General features: G+C 43.6%; 1 protein-coding gene and 1 pseudogene across 3 annotated transcripts in view; one reads left to right on the forward strand and one right to left on the reverse strand.

Moving 5' to 3' along the window:
- Positions 1-4027: 4027 nt before the first annotated feature.
- Positions 4028-16431, forward strand: part of LOC110292472 (serine/threonine-protein kinase Sgk3) — a 107203-nt gene continuing 94799 nt past the window's right edge. For 2 of the 3 annotated variants that reach the window (XM_029476220.1, XM_021159785.2), the window contains exon 1: positions 4028-4181. The gene's annotated coding sequence lies outside the window, so the exon portion shown is untranslated. Of the gene's footprint in view, positions 4182-8645; positions 8697-16431 lie in introns of all 3 variants that reach the window. The other variant, XM_029476239.1, reaches the window with a different exon arrangement.
- Positions 8111-8635, reverse strand: LOC110292464 (annotated as a pseudogene).

Consider the following 16431-nt stretch of genomic DNA (forward strand, 5'->3'; position numbering starts at 1 on the left):
AGCTGTGTCTTTTGCCTGCATCCTTCAACTCCAAATCAGCACCCAGAGCACTGTTCTTTAGATCAAAGAAACAAGTTAACTTTGCTCTATGCCAAAGAGGCAGTAACAGGCCTGTTTCCCTTCCGCTGGTCTGCAGGTTTTTCTAGCTATATCTTAGGTTGCCCTATGTTCTATGCAAAGGGTTTTTGCTCAGAAAGCTAACTCCTTTTTAATATTTACGTCATTTCTGTCTGTATTCATAAGCAGTTCATGGTTAGTATCATGTCTTAAACTACCTTTCTTCAAATTGGCTTTCTTTTACTTGAGGGTGTGGGGTGCTATAAATCAGCATATCCACTGGTGAATATATCAGAAACTACATCAACAACTCATGACCCACTGAAGCAGACAAGTCTGTACTAGGATACAGAAAGGGGACTATAAAAGCTGTGCAAACATCAAAAACATCATTGCTCTTGTAACCAACCATTGGTTATCTCTTGAATGGACACTCATCTCTATAGAACCAATGCTAGCCCTGACTGCCCTAACAGTTAACTCATGAAAGGAAATCATTCAGGTCCTGTCAGCCATTAAACCAACTGTCCTCCCTAAAGAAAGTTATTTTTCTTTTATTGGAAGCCCCTAACCTAGAACTACAAATAATGCAGGGCATTATTTTCACATTAAGATTAATAATGCAGCTGGGCAGTGGTGGCGCACGCCTTTAATCCCAGCACTTGGGAGGCAGAGGCAGGCGGATTTCTGAGTTCAAGGTCAGCTTGGTCTACAGAGTGAGTGCCAGGACAGCCAGGGCTACACAGAGAAACCCTGTCTCAAAAAACCAAAAAAAAAAAAAAAGAAGATTAATAATGCTTTCAGATTAGGCACCATTTTAGAGAAAAAGTTTTCTACTTTGAATAGCAATAATGAGAATCCAAATGATCATTGCAGTGGAATATATTATTTTAAAAATGTGTTAGCTGGGTAAGTGGTTGGGAATTTAAAAGAAATACATAGGTCAACAATTCATATTCTCAGCTTAATTTTCCAAGATTCTGAACATATCTTATTATTTCTATTTTCTGGTAGTATAAAAGAATACCAGACTGGGCAGTGATGGCCCATGCCTTTAATCCCAGCGCTCTGGAAGCAGCTGGAGGCTAGCCTGGGTACCCAAGCAAGTTCCAGTCCAGCTGACGCTACATAGTGAGACCTTGCCCCAAACAAAACAAGACTCCAAAACACGGAATGGGTGCGTGTACTGAACAGCCATCCATCAGGCTCAGGATTCTATAGCTGGCTCACCCAAAAGTGCTATCACGAGGTGAAGAACCCCATGTTGTTTTATCCCAAGATGCAAATAAGAAGAGGCTCAGACTCATGTGCATAACGACCCACTCTCTCAGTAGCTCATCCTCAATAATGACTTCATTCAACCGTCCATCCACTCCTGAGGATTTATCCTTTTTTGCTTGTTTTTTTGTTTTTGTTTTTTTGAGACAGGGTTTCTCTGTGTAGCCCTGGCTGTCCTGGAACTCACTTTGTAGACCAGGCTGGCCTCGAACTCTGAAATCCGCCTGCCTCTGCCTCCTGAGTGCTGGGATTAAAGGTGTGCACCACCACGCCCCAGCGGGGTTTTATCCTTTAGGACCTAATCTTCTGTCAGGCTATGCTTCCCAGCTGAGCTCTGTTAAGTCACATTGGCCAATCAATCCTAGGTTGCCCACATTTAATTAAGTTCGTTTGATCTTTACAGCATGCCATGATGCACTGTCATATCCGTTTTGAGGTTGAGAAAGCACTACCATCACCCTCTCCTTATTCCTGAAACAACAGTGGAATGATTTGCCCAAAGTCCAAAGGGGGAAGATATGCATTAACCCTGGGCCTGACTCCAAAGTTTGTTTTTATAATCTCTACGCTAAAGATAGAACAGATAGGCAAAATATTTGCCTTGTGTGCATGAACAGAGTCATTCTTTCAAAGAAAACATTAACATCTACATTTCAACAAAAAACTTCACCTATTTTAAAATTTGATTTTACAGAAATCCTTTTAAAAAGACATAAATATTTAACCAAACACTCAGCAACTTTTATAGTTTAACCCTAAACATACTGGACAATGGGAATAAGATCTGTATCATCATAGGAGTTAATTAAAGGGATGCTACTCAAAGCACACCCTTACATGCATCTCAGCGGTGTAGCAGATGCCTAGTGTATGTACAGCATCCAGGATTTGATCCCTAGAATTAAGTAGAGAAGTTAATTTTAAGGGTGAGGAAGATGGCGCAGTCAGTAGAGTGCTTGCTGCACTGATGTGAGGACCTGAGTTTGGGTGCCATGTACAAAGCCAGCTATGATGGTGCCTAATCACAGCTCCGGGAAGGCAGACAGGGGAGGACCCTGGAGCTCACAGGACAGCCAAGATGCCAACTGCCAGCTCTAAGATCAGCAAGAGAAACCATCTCAGAAAATAAGCCGGACAACATCTGGGGAAGAAAACTACTATGATCTCCACCCTGTACGCATGCTTACATGTGTGTGCATGTACACACACACACACAAGCCCATACCTAACTTCCTCTCAATCAAATGAAGATCATCCTCATTTCTTGTTCATAAATGTTGGTGGGCTCTCGATCTCTCTCTTCCCCCCTCCCCCGCCCCACGTTCTTTATAGTGGTAAGACAAATTTATCCTGGAAACACTAAAATGGTTTCCATCTGTTTTTTTTTTTTTTTTTTCCTAATGTCAAAATGTGGTGATAGTTAGGTATTTATCTTTTAATCGAGAATGATGTCATTCCCTTAGTGTTTATTGACATAAAATTTCCTTTTGTCCAAGAAAATGTCTTCAGTATTATGAATATGGCTTTAATTAGCAGATACACTGATCACTTGTTTTTTGTCACAGAGAAGATGTGTGCTGTATTGTGTGGATTGCTTTGTAAGCAGATCATAGTGGAACATATAAACAACTGCTGGCAATATGTTGGGCTCTATGAACTGAATTTTCTTGTCCATTTCCCAAAGCCATGGAGAATCGCTGTTAAGAAAGTCCTGTGAGAATAATATGTTTCACAGTATAAAAGAATTTGGGTTCACAACCTATTTTAAGGACAAGGCCATATTGCAGCATGGATTGTACAAATAACTTTTCTTACATTTATTCATGAGGCTAAATCTTCTGAGTATCGTTCTAAAATATAAAGAGTTCTTTGAATTTACGGAAGTCATTCATCTCAGTTCCTCTAATTATTTGTTCATAGATTTGTGGCAAATTTTCTGGAACCATATGATTCAAAGGGTAGATTAATGTAAAATATGAAGCATGCCAGGCAGACAGAAATCTTTTAAACAGTTGTGTGGGTCTACTTTCACGTGGTATCAGATAAAACCTAAATTACAGTGGTGTTGTGGCTCTCTGGTTCAAAATTTTAACTCTACTCCACAACCACTGAATCGTGTAATTCTTAGTTCCCCATTCACAGAACGGGTTTTTTAAAACGCAGCTTCTGTAGTTAAATGGATAAGCACCAGCAGTAGAGTGTGTTGGGTAGTTTAAAAATAACAAACAAAAATAATCCATAGATCTAAAATGATCAAGAGAGACGCATATTATCTGTACGTAGCATCTATCTGCCAATTTGTGAGAGCCCTCGCTCAGCCATAAACACTGGTCAAAAAAAAAAAAAAAAAAAAAATCTGCTGACGTGGGAAAAGTGTAGAAAACTGCCCAGAAAAAGCTAAAGGAAGCACAGTGGGCTCTCCAGATCCTCCGAATACTTATTTGGCTTCTTCAGCATCCAGCTTGCAGCAAGCCGCAGCCCCCAGCCCTCTGCCACCGCCCGGGTCCGCTCGGCCGCCCGGGCTCCGGAGTGGGCCAAGGTCACCCTCGCCACGGACCTCGCGCATCCCGTCGGCTGAGCGCAGGAGTCCGGCGGCGTCTCCTCCTGAACTTTGCACCCCGCGTGACGGGCGAGCGCGGAGAGCCGAGCGGCCCCGCCATCCGCGCGGGTCCGGGCCGACCCGCCGTCCCCTCGCGCCGCCCGCCCGCCCGCCGCCCCGCGCTTCGCGGGAGGAGCCGCCGTGACGCGTCAGGGAGGAAACGCCGGCGCCCGGCCGCGCCGCCGGGAAGAAGAAACCGCCAGCGCTCTGGGCTCCGCGCCCGGGCGCCCGGACGCCGCACAGCCGGGTAGGTGCGGGGCGGGTGCGCCGGTCTGCGTGCCGGGGTTCCGGCCGGGCTCTCTCGGGCGCCAGGGTTCCGCCGCGGCCCGGCGCGGTCTTTGTGTGCTCCGGGAGAGCTCAGCGCCGTGGCGTGGAGCTCCCTCGCGCGGGGGAGCGCGGGCGGCTCGCCAGGCCCCCGAGCGGGGCAGCGGGTGGCGAGGACCCGGGAGCCCACCTGACGCGGGATGGGGTTCTGCGCGGACCCGCCGGGGCGACGGTGTGAAGTGGTCGGCAGGGCTAGAACGCGTCGCCACTCTTTTTCAAGTTTTCAGACTCGAATCCTTCGGTCTGCTTTCGCTCGGTCGATTCTCACGGTTCAAGCACCGACGAATGCCGCCTTAAAGCGCACTGAGGTTTTCGGTTCCAGGGCGCTCTTAGGGGTGGTTCTTTGGAAAAGAGAAGGGATTCGCCTCTTGAAACAAAGGTCTTTGACTTAATTTTGCACCGAATGCCTGGTTGAACTGCAGTTCTGCAGGCAGAGACTATGCTGGATGCACTTAGGATTCAAGAATAAACACAGAACACTCAAGTTTCTGAATCGTTTGTCAGGGTGAAAAAAAAAAAAAGGAGAAAGAAAGAAAGAAAAAGAAAAAGAAAACAAAACATCAAAACCCCAAACCGCCTCTTGGTAGTTTGAGTCTTGCCCTTCTCACTAGATTGTTTACCTAACAGGCCTGGGAAGTGCCTGCTTTATTTAGCAAACACAGCTCTTACTATGAACTGCTCTGTTTCCTAAGTGCTTTATAAATATTACCTCAAATTCATAACTCAGAATGATAACTTATTTGTGGTTGTAGCCACGAAGAGGCCATGCATAGTCTAGTTCCCCATGGTTATAGAAAGAACTGGAAACATTAGAGGAAGTTTCAGACATATTTTAGGAATGGGTGTGCCTTCTGCCCCCTTAGGCTACCACTCCCTGAAGGCAAGGTCTTACCCTTCCTTCCCCATAGGATTCAAGCTTGGAGAGATGGGACCTGTTGCTGGCAGGTCTCCGGACAGATCCCGTGTAACCTCAGAAAGGTGGATTCTGATTCCAAGTCTGACAACTCAGACATCACAAGTTCCCTTTCTTTAAACTGCCACTGTACTGAACCTAGTTTTGTTTTTAAAGGGAGCTTTGTTTCAAATCTGTTTGACAATTTATATGACGTGGCTCAGATGGGAGCATCAGATTAAACTTGAACCGTGAAACAGAACGCTTTTTGTTTGTAGACATTACCATTAATACTTTGGTAATTTTTTTGCGGTTGGTTGTTGCTGACACTGAATTGGTTGATGAATCCTGTAAGGTGTCCATTTTGTGTCTTGCAGCTTATATATATATAGAGAGAGGATTTTTCCTCAAAATAAAATGATCTTTTTAAATGAGTGTTTTGGGCCTGGTGCCTAGATGGTAAAGACTGAGAATGGTCAATAAATAATAATGACAAAGTTGTCACTGTGGTGATTATAAATGTAATATCAAGATCTTTTTTTTTTTTTTTATCATACTCAGTGCCTCTGTTGGTTCTTTTCCTTCTCATAAATTTCCATTTCCTGGGAGGTAACTAAATGAGTTGGTAAGCCTGATTAATAGGACTGTATGAAGCAAGGGGGCTCTCCAGCCCCAGTACAGCTTCTGTAGATACCACAGACATGAATGCTACTTGTGAATTAAATTCAGCCTAACATCTAATAATTGTCTTCAGAGAGACTGTGTGAGGTCAGTACATCTTAAAACGCTCTCCCTTTTGTACAAGTAAAGACACCGTGGTATCAAACTGTTGATTTTGCTGTTTGCCTGTTTGCCAAGCTAATGGAGGGTGAGCCCAGGTGGAGTAGGCGCACAAATGGGTGGAGCCTGGCACGTGCAGGCCTGTAATAAATATTTGTGGAATGAATGGCTTCAGAAAGCTTGCTCTTTCAAAACATACATCCCAAAATACCACCGTAATTGATTTGTGCTGAAGAGAGGCCAAATCCAATGCTTCTCTTATTTCAAACAGTACCTGATGCAGTATTTTCCTTATAAAAAGGACAAAGATATCCTATGGACTAAGGATTTATCATCTCTAGTTTTTGAAAAATAACTTAGTGGTTGTTTTTTTCTTTCTTTTTTTTCTTGTCAAACACCCTGCCTATTTTTTATTTTATTTTATTTTTGGTCTGGTTTTAAGGGGTGTTAGGTGGGACAAATGCTGTTTGTTCTTGTGCTGAAAGCTTTCTTACGTATGTCTCTAAGCACTTGGGTTTATGAGGGAGTTCAAATACAATGATCAAAGGGATTTCTCAGTTTTCTTCTGAAGTGTCTGACATGGCGGTGTGTTTTCTGAAGCTAATTACTTAAGTTTATACTTCTAAAAAAGCAAAAAAAAAAAGTATCTTCATTTATTTATATCCTTTAAGTATGGGCCTCTGCATCCTAAACTATGTGGCCCTAGATATATTACCTTTAAATAGAGAGGACAGTATGGCCACTACCTGGGAGAGGACTTGAGAAGGGCCACTGGGTGAAAGACAGCATGGCCGTTCCCCCAGGGACTTTAGGTAGAGAGAACATCTTAATGAAGCCCATCTGAGTCAGCTGCCTGTCAGCCCTCTGTGTGGAGGTGGAATAAGTGCTTTTCAAACCTGCCTTGTAGAAACTACCATTACCCTTTCAATCCTCACGTGTTCTTTCTTTTAAAACTTAATGTAAATTATGGACTAAACTGCTGATTCATGAGAGTCAAATTATGTAACCTGTTATTCCTGATAGAAATGGCTCCCACACGCTTTTAAGTGAAGATGTGTCTCTGTTTTTCTTTACCTGCTCCATTCCTGTTGAAGGAAGCTTTGATCTTGATTTCCCCCCCCCCCCACCCCATTTCATGGAGAAAAGTGATAAATCTAAGAGGGGCTGAGATGCCCGGTCTTTTAGTTCACATCAATATTTAATTTAACAGGATCGCTGAGTTAATTACTGTTGCCAAGAAGATGTGGGCCAGCTCAGAGTGTCAGGCTGCATGAGACCAAGGCCAAGGGCTTCAGAGAGAATTAGGGCACTGTGCAGCAAGCCTTGCTTTCTTTTAGTTTTTCAAACTCATCCCTTACAAGGGTCTTGTAAGCATGTCCATGTCTATCTCTGGGTATCCACGGTTCTACTTAAAACCAAACTGTATATAGCTCCACTGGTAGAGTGTTTCCCCAGTGTTCTGGAGGCCCTGGGTATGATCTCCATTGTCATTAGTCAAACAAAACAATAAAAGTCTACCCGGGCATGGTGTCCCATTCCTATAAAACTAGCGCGTAGGAGACTCAGTCGTTTGCATCCCTAGGTTGATGGAGCCTGGACTACATAGCAAGATCATGTCTCAAAACCAAACAGAATAAACCCAATGATGTTTGCCCGTGTAAGGTTATGGGTGAGGCAGTTGTCGCTCGGCTAGGGACTGATCTTTTCCAAGGTGTATGGGTGAAATAAGCGATGTGAGTCAGACTCTGAGAGAGTCCTTTGTAGGGAGACTTGGTTTCTACCATGGAGACAGACATAGGAAAAACCTAAGGGGACTGACACCTGGGAGGGTCTAGAAATATCTACCCGTGTGGTAAGTTTCCATGTGCAGAGTTCCTGTAAGCTCACATGGGCTGACGTGTCCTTACCAGCAGTTTGTTCGTTCTTTCTTTCTTTCTTTCTTTCTTTTTTTTTATATTTTGATTTTTATTATTCAGACCATATATTGAAGTATCACTTTTTTAAAAGTTTATAAAAAGGCTTAGTTGTAAACTGCCATAATAGATTTACTATATATATATATATATATGAAAGAACAAATTAAATATTAGAAATTATAGGAGTCGCTCCATTAAACTGTGGGATTCTTCTTTAATAGCCTTCAATGTAGCTTACTGGCAATCTTAAGAAACTGAAGAAGCTCATTCATGTTGTGGAAGCCCTAAAGGGAAAACTGAGGAAGCTCATTGGTAATTTTCACAGCTTCATTAAAGTTCAAGATCAAAGCGATTACTATCTTCCTTGAACAGGGTGTAAGATGCACAGAGCACGGTCGCCTTGGCTGTGACTTCTCCAACTACTTCTACAATCCCAGAGATTTCTTCAAGTGAATTTCATCAATTCAATGGTTCCATTTTTTCCTTCTCCATCTGAAAGAATAAACATTTTTCCAGTGGGATGAATCTTTTCCAGCTTCCCCACGAAGCACACGGGCCGGTTGATATACTGTGGTAACATGCTGGCGTTGATGCGCGCTTTGGGGCGCTCCATTATGTCCTCCATGATTCTGCCGCCAACACTCGAACCCTAAAGAAAGAACCCGCAGTTCTTTCTTTAGGCCACTGAGTGAGGGCTTTGCAGATAATTTAAAAGGTAGAGAACTGATTTAGTAGCTTGAAACATGAGAGCAAGGGTGACTCTGGATTGAATAGTGGCCTGGCTTTTGTTCCTTTCTAGGACTGTACGATTTGAGAATGTCTGCCATACTGAGATGTCATTCTTTGCACTGTGAGTCTGCTCTGTGATTTTTAAACAAATAACACTATTTACATAGCATGTAGTGATAAGCATGATTCATGTATTGTGTGTATGTTTGTGCATATACATGTATATGTGTGTGTATACATGTCTGTACAGGTGTGTGGACATGTGCATGAGGCAAGATGTCACCTCAGGCATTATTCCTCAGGAGATGTTTACCTTGTTTTAGAGACAGAGTCTCTCATTGTGAACTTGCCTGTCAGTCTGGGTCAGTCTAGGTCAGCAGGCCAGTGTGCCTCTTGAAATCCACCTGTCCCCAGGGCTGAATTTACAACTGCATGCCATTCCCTGCTTTATACATACATTCTGGTCATCAAACTCAGGCTCTTATGCATATCTGGAAAGGTCTCCCAACTTAGCTATCCCCAAACTCCCCCAGTTTTCTGGTATAATTGCTAAGCAATTAAAACCACGGGTTCGGTTATCTAGGTAAAATGTATTTCCTAATACTCATCTATAAAAAGTGGGATTCTGAGGTTGGGGAGATTGGAGGGAAACAGTTCTTGCTATACTGTCCTGACTTTGAATCCCAAGCACCCACGGAAAAATGTGGGCATGGATGCATATCCCTGTAACTCCAGCACTGGAGAGTGGAGGCAGGTGGATCCTGAGACTGGATGATAAGCTAGCTTAGCCAAAAAGTTTAGCACTGTTTCCAGGTCAGTGAGCGACTCTGTCTCAAGGTAATAAGACAGAAATGATAGAGTACGACAGATCCTGGGCTGGGCCTCCCTGTGAATGCACGGGTGGGTGTGTGCTTCCCCCTTCCCCCCACCCCTCTCTCTCTCTCTCTCTCTCTCTCTCTCTCTCTCTCTCTCACACACACACACACACACACACACACTGCCACTGGGAGGACTGGATTGTAACTTAGTTCAGAGGTATGTCATTAGGATTGGAGTAGTTTCCTTGTTTGAGTTGAAAATGAGGAAACCTGTTGCTGCCATCACTTGCTTCTTACTTTTTAATTGTTTTTGAGATGGAAGGTCTCAGTCTGTTGCCTAATGGGGCTACAACTCTTGGCTTCAAGTGATTCTCCTGCCTAGGCTTCTTGAGTAGCTGGAACTACAGGCATATGCCACCATGTCAGGTATTATTCTGGCTTTTAAATAAAAGCAGATTAAATTTGGGCTGAGTGTGGTAAGGCATACTTGTGATCCCAGTGTTTGGAAGTCAGACAAGTGACTATCAAGAGTTTGGACCTAGCTTGGGCTATGTATCAAGGCCATCTAAAACAGAGGTTAATTAATTTTAAATTTCTGAGTTTGCAGTTCATCGTTTACATATGTAGAGAAAGTACCAAGTACTGCAGGACAAGTGTAAAAATGGTATGCTCATGTATAAGACATGAGATGCATGTTTAGGTGGGGGACCTTGTGAGATTTCCCCCATCCACATAGGCATGTCCACCGGTGTGGTCACTAGGTAGGTCTTGTTCATGCAACCATATTTTGAGAGTTTATGGTCACAAATCCCTGTCATGTCTAGAGGACACTATCTTCCAGCTGGCATCTGAGTCTTCTGGCTTTGAATGTTTTTATTCTTTGTCCATGATGTTCCTTGAGCCTTGGGTGTTGGACTTACATTGTAGATGTACAGTTAGCAATGGGCTCCCCATGCTCATTTATTGTCTTCATTTTGATCAGTTAAAGATCTGTGTAGTAGTCTCCATTTGCTGCAAAAATGAAAATCGTTTGGTGAAGGTGATGTCTACATTTATCTGTGGGTGTAAATGTTTAGAAAATAGTTAGACACTGTATGGATTTAGGAAAATAGCAGTAGTAGGTTCCTCTGGGATCTGGGATCTGAACAGCCACAGGTGGTTGGCTAGGTTTACAGTACTGGGCCTGAATTCTCATCCAATGGGGGAGCCATAAATCCACTTAGATAGCTGTTGGCCATCTTAAGACACAAGTACTACTACTTCACCACTGGGGATGTCTTCCTGGGGAAGCTGTCTCTGTCCTAGTTGGCAGGATTTGTAGCTCAGAGCGATTGCTTCTGTCCCTTGGCAGCTTGTACAGCGCCGTCTAATACTGTGAGATCTCGTCCTCAGAGAGGAGGCTTCCTCCAAGTCCTGTGTCTGAAGATTGTGCTGTCTTCAGCAATTGAGACTTAACTTTATGTTCTGGGAGGCCCGAGGATAATGGCAAGAGCTGACTTTGTTTTGGGAGTCTCATGGACCCCCTGACCAGTAGTTAGAAGGAAGGTTGTTTGTTTGTTTTAAGATTTATTTATTTATTTATTTATTTCATTTATATGAGTACACTGTAGCTGCCTTTAGACACACCAGAAGACGGCATCGGATCCCATTACAGATGGCTGTGAGCCACCATGTGGTTGCTGGGAATTGAACTCAGGACCTCTGGAAGTGCAGGCAGTGCTCTTAACCACTGAGCCATCTCTCCAGCCCTGTTTGTTTGTTTTAAAATTCTGTGCATATATGTGTTATGTGCATACGAGTCCTGGTGTCTTTGAGGCTGGAAGCATCACATCTCCCTGGAGTTGCTTCTCACTGTATAATATTTTCTGCTTCCATCCATTACTTGCATATTTCATTTCATTTCTTTTTTGGTATCTGGATAGAATTCCCGTGTGCAAATGTACTAAGTTTTCATTATGTGCTCGTCAGTGAAGGACATCGAAGCTGCTTCCATTTCTTAGCTGTTGTGAATAGAACAGCAATGAACATGGCTGAGCCCGTCAGTGTCTCTGAAGTACCTTAAGAGATATTCTTCTAGGCTTCTTTTTTTTTTTTTTTTTTTTGTTTTTTCGAGACAGGGTTTCTCTGTGTAGCCCTGGCTGTCCTGGAACTCACTCTGTAGACCAGGCTGGCCTCGANGGCTGGCCTCGAACTCAGAAATCCGCCTGCCTCTGCCTCCCGAGTGCTGGGATTAAAGGCGTGCGCCACCAACGCCCGGCTAGGCTTCTATTTTTATGTGGATGTACACATATATTTTCTGAGGTGCTTTTGTTTTATTTTGTTTGAGAGTCTAATTCTGCAGCTCAGGCTGTTCTGAAAACCATTATGAAACCAAGGCTAGGCTTGAATTCTGGATAATCCTTCCATTTCAGCCTCTCAAGAGCTGGGATTACAGGCATGAGCCACCATTCCAGACCCTTGGTGCCATTTTAAACAAACAGGCTTGCCTTGCTGGTTAGAGTCATGCTTATGCAGCCAGTGAACGTCAGAGATTCCATACACCTTTGAATCAGTTATTTGCCTGTGTTTCCTGGCCAGCTGCCATGCCCCAAACCTGGCTGACGTTCTTGGAAATTTATACTACTGCTAATAAAGAGAATGAGTGAGTGTGTGCATGGATTGGCAAATCCACCCCAAGCAGTATAACACACGTTATGGGTCATGGGCGTGTGTTGCCAGCGCATTAAAACATGTGATAATCAAGAAAAGCAACGGTGAGGTATTTACAGATGGTTTGCTGTAATCACTAAGAGAAGCAGAAATGACGGATTTGAACCAAGGAAAACGTGGCTGCTCTGAAGTTGTGAGGAAGGAAAGCAGAAGGTTCTAGTAAGCATAAGCACATCGATTGAGGTCAGTGGTGGGACAGCACCGTCGTGAAAGGTGGAAATGTGGCATTCTTATGATCCTACTTGAAGATAGGCTGCCTTGCAGGAGATAACGCGTAGTTAAAGTTCACGCTCACATCCCTTCCTTGCATCCTGACAACCCCAGGTTTTCCCGACAGCATCTGTGTTGACATCCTTCACTCCCTCTTTGTGTTACCAGTTTGTGTACAGAAGCAATACAGGCTCCAGCCCCACGTGTCTTCCTCTTTGCTGAATGCTGCCTCTCTGCCTTTCTCTTTCTCTATTCTCATTCCTTTCTCTTCTTTCTAGCTTTAGCATCAAACAATCTCTCCAGCCTTCTTTTCTCTGTTGGGTCTTCACTTTGAACTTGAACAAAAAAAGATTCTAATTATAGTGGTACATTTAAGAGAAGGCCTTTAATAAGGAAAAGGAGAGCCTTTAGTTTGCAAGGAAAGGTGGATATTATAAAGAATGAGTGGTTTCAACCTCCAAACCCTGTGGAATGCCCAGTAATTCCTTTAAAAATATCCACACAAACTTCACCTACTTCCTCATCAGTAAATAAGCTGTTTTTCCTTAAGCATTGACATGACCTAAAAAAATGTACGCTATTTATATTTTTTTTATTCATGCTATTGCAACAACATTGGTTTGTGTGTGTGTGTGTTTTCTATAAAAGATATCAGGCATATAAATGAATCAAATAGAGTGTTTGGCCTGGAAAGATAACTCTGCAATATGACACATTGCCTTTAGACAATACATCCAAAGTTCAAGTATCTGGCTTAAAACCAACTTTGTTGTTGTTGGTTTTCAAATAAGCCGAAGATTCAGGCAATCCCAGACCAAAGGTTGTGGAGCTTTGGGAAGTAGATAGAAGTTTCTGAACTCTTCCCTCTAAGTTGCCATCAGAGGTACACATGGATGAGATCTTGGGTCCAGCTGAGTGCTCTGGGGTCAAAGATGCAGCAAAACTCCTTGAGCAGTGCTGGGCCTCAGCTGGAGATGTGCGTGGGCATGCTGGTGGGCGCGCGGGCGCGCGGGGACTCAGACTGACTCCAGGCTGTCTGCATAGGTGCTTGGATCTGATGCTCGCAGCGCTTCTTCCCAGGGCCAAGCTGCGTGGACTGCACAGGAGTAAAGGTTTACTTTTTATAAACATTAGTAGATTTTTAAAAGATGTTTTTATTCAGCCTCCAAGAGCAGGCTACTAAAATTGAAACATGAACTACTATTTTATTTATTTGGACATTGTTAGAAAACATTCAGAACTCAGACTACTGTTTTTTCTTTCGGTCCTTTCTTCTTCTTAAAAAAAAGTGTTTGTTTAGTGTGGGGGGTGTGTGTCGACAACTTGCAAAAGTTGGTTCTTTCTTTCATTTCTTTCTTTTTTTTTTTTAAAAAAAGATTTATTTATTTACGAGTACACTGTAGCTGTCTTCAGACACGCCCGAAGATGGCATCGGATCCCATTACAGGTGGTTGTGAGCCACCATGTAGTTGCTGGGATTTGAACTCAGGACCTCTGGAAGAGCAGTCAATGCTCTTAACCACTGAGCCATCTCTCCAGTCCCAGTTCTTTCTTTTTTACCTTGTGTGATCTGGACCCAAACCAGATATCAGGGTTGGTATCGGACACCCTACCTGTTGAGCCCCTTGGTGGGGCTGCCTGCCTTCTTCCTTCCCCCTCCTTTCCTCTTTTTGTTTTGTTTTGTATTGTATTTTTGCTTTTGCCCCCACCAAGGCAGGTTTTTTTCTGTGTAGCCCTGGATGTCATGGAACTCACTATGTAGACCAGGCTGGCCTCGATTTACAGATCCTCCTGCCTGTGCCTCCCACTGCATGGCTTCTCTGTTGTGGTTTTATATATGTATGTAAACTTGCACAGCGGGGAGCTTACTGGGACATGAGTATTGTTCTCTTTTTTGATTGGTCTTTTTTATCTGTTTTACCCCCTCACCAGTATTTGGTTTAGTTTCTTCTTTGAAAGTTTTTTTTTGTTTTTTTTTTTTTAATTAATGAAAGATAAAGTACTCCAGTGTTTAGCAGAGGGTTTTAAGTATTTCTATGTGTGCCCCCTTTTCCTCTTTGGATTTGTCTTACAATTCTTTTACTTCTGGCTTCTACTATTATTATCATTGTTTAGTCCTATTTCTCCTTTTCTCTTTTTGTGTGTATAGGTTTTTAAATAAATGTAATAGTCTCACTTATGTGTAAAGGTACTGTGTGTGTGTGTGTGTGTGTGTGTGTGTGTGTGAGAGAGAGAGAGAGAGAGAGAGAGAGAGAGAACATAGGAAAGAAGAGGGCGTTGGCTCTCCTGGAACTGAAATTATAGGTGGTTGTGACCTGTAGGATGTCAGCACTGGGAGCCAACTCTAGTCCTCTGCATGAGTAAAGTGCTCTTAACCACGGAACCATCTCTTCAATTTCTTGCGTGTGTTTTTTGGAGTTAGAATCTTGGTGTCTGTCTGTCTGTCCGTCTGTCCTTCCTTCCATCCATTCATCCACCCACCCATCCATCCACCCACCCATCCATAATATTTTGTATAGATCTTGTTTAAACTTTTCTTTTAAAATGTTGTTTATATTTTTATAGAATGGCTGAAGGATTGAAGAGAGGATTTAGGGCACATGACAGGGAGTGTGTACCCAGACGTCAACCTGTCTCTTTGAACTGAGTAACCTCAATAGGCTATATAGTGTCTAAGCCTCCTCCTTCTGAGATGTTCTCTCTTGAGTCACTTCCCTTCATCTATTCTCATAAGAGTCTTTCAATTCTTTCTCTGATTCATCACTTTCTCTGCCATTCAATTAAACATCATTTTCAAACATGAAAAAAATTTGTTTATATTTTTAAGGATTTATTTATTATTATATGTAAGTACACTGTAGCTGTCTTAAGATGCACCAGAAGAGGGCTTCAGATCTCATTGTGATTGCTGGGATTTGAACTCAGGACCTCAGGAAGAGCAGTCAGTGCTCTTAACTGTTGAGCCATCTCTCCAGCCCTTTTTTTTATGTTTTTATACTCCAGATTTTATTCCCACTCCCCATCCACATCCCATTCCTCCTCCCTACCCACCTGTCTTCATGAGGATGTCCCCGCCCCCCTCCCCCATCTGACCTCTAAACTCCCTGGGGCCTCCAGTCTTTGGAGGGTTAGGTACATCATTTCTGAATGAACACAAACCCGGCAGTCCTCTGCTGTATGTGTGTTTGGGACCCTCATATCAGCTGGTATATGCTGCCTGTTTGGTGGTCCAGTGTTTGAGAGATCTCAGGGGTCCAGGTTAATTGGGACTGCTGGTCCTTTCTCCTCGGCTTCTTCCAGTTTCCCCCTAATTCAACCACAGGGGTCAGCTACTTCTGTCTGTTGGTTGGGTGCAAATATCTACATCTGACTCTTTCAGCTGCTTATTGGGTCTTCCGGAGTGCGGTCATGCTAGGTCCCTTTTTTGAGTGCTCCATAGCCTCAGTAATAGTGTCAGGCTGTGAGACCTTCCCTTGAGCTGGATCCCACTTTGGGCCTGTCTCTGGAACTTCTTTTCCTTAGGCTCCTCTCCATTTCCATCTCTGTAATTTTTTTTAGACAGGAATAATTATGGGTCAGAGTTGTGACTGTGGGATAGCCCCCCTCCCTCATTTGATGCCCTGTCTTCCTGCTGGAGGTGGGCTCTATAAGTTCCCTCTCCCTACTGTCAGGCATTTCATCTAAGGTCCCCCCCTTGAGTCCCGAGAGTCTCTCACCTCCCAGGTCTCTGGTGCATTCTGGGGGGGGGGGGTGTCCCCCTAACCTCCTATTTCCTGAGGTTGCCTGTTTCAGTTCTTTCTGCTGGCCCTCAGGGCTTCAGTCCTTTCCCCTTACCCAATACCAGATCAGCCTCCCCTCCCACCAACCCACCTTCCCTCCCTCCCTCCCTCCCTGCCCACTTGTGATTGATTTCTTCTCCCTCCAAAGTGGGACTGAGGAGTCCTCACTTGGGCCCTTCATCAGCTTGTTGACCTTTTTTAGTTCTATGGACTGTATCTTGGGTATTCTGTACTTTTTCTTTGTTTCTTCTTCTTCTTCTTCTTCTTCTTCTTCTTCTTCTTCTTCTTCTTCTTCTTCTTCTTCTTCTTCTTCTCCTTCTTCTCCTTCTTCTCCTTCTTC

Source organism: Mus caroli, chromosome 1, assembly GCF_900094665.2.
Source record: "Mus caroli chromosome 1, CAROLI_EIJ_v1.1, whole genome shotgun sequence".
In the NCBI taxonomy this organism is placed as follows: domain Eukaryota; kingdom Metazoa; phylum Chordata; class Mammalia; order Rodentia; family Muridae; genus Mus; species Mus caroli.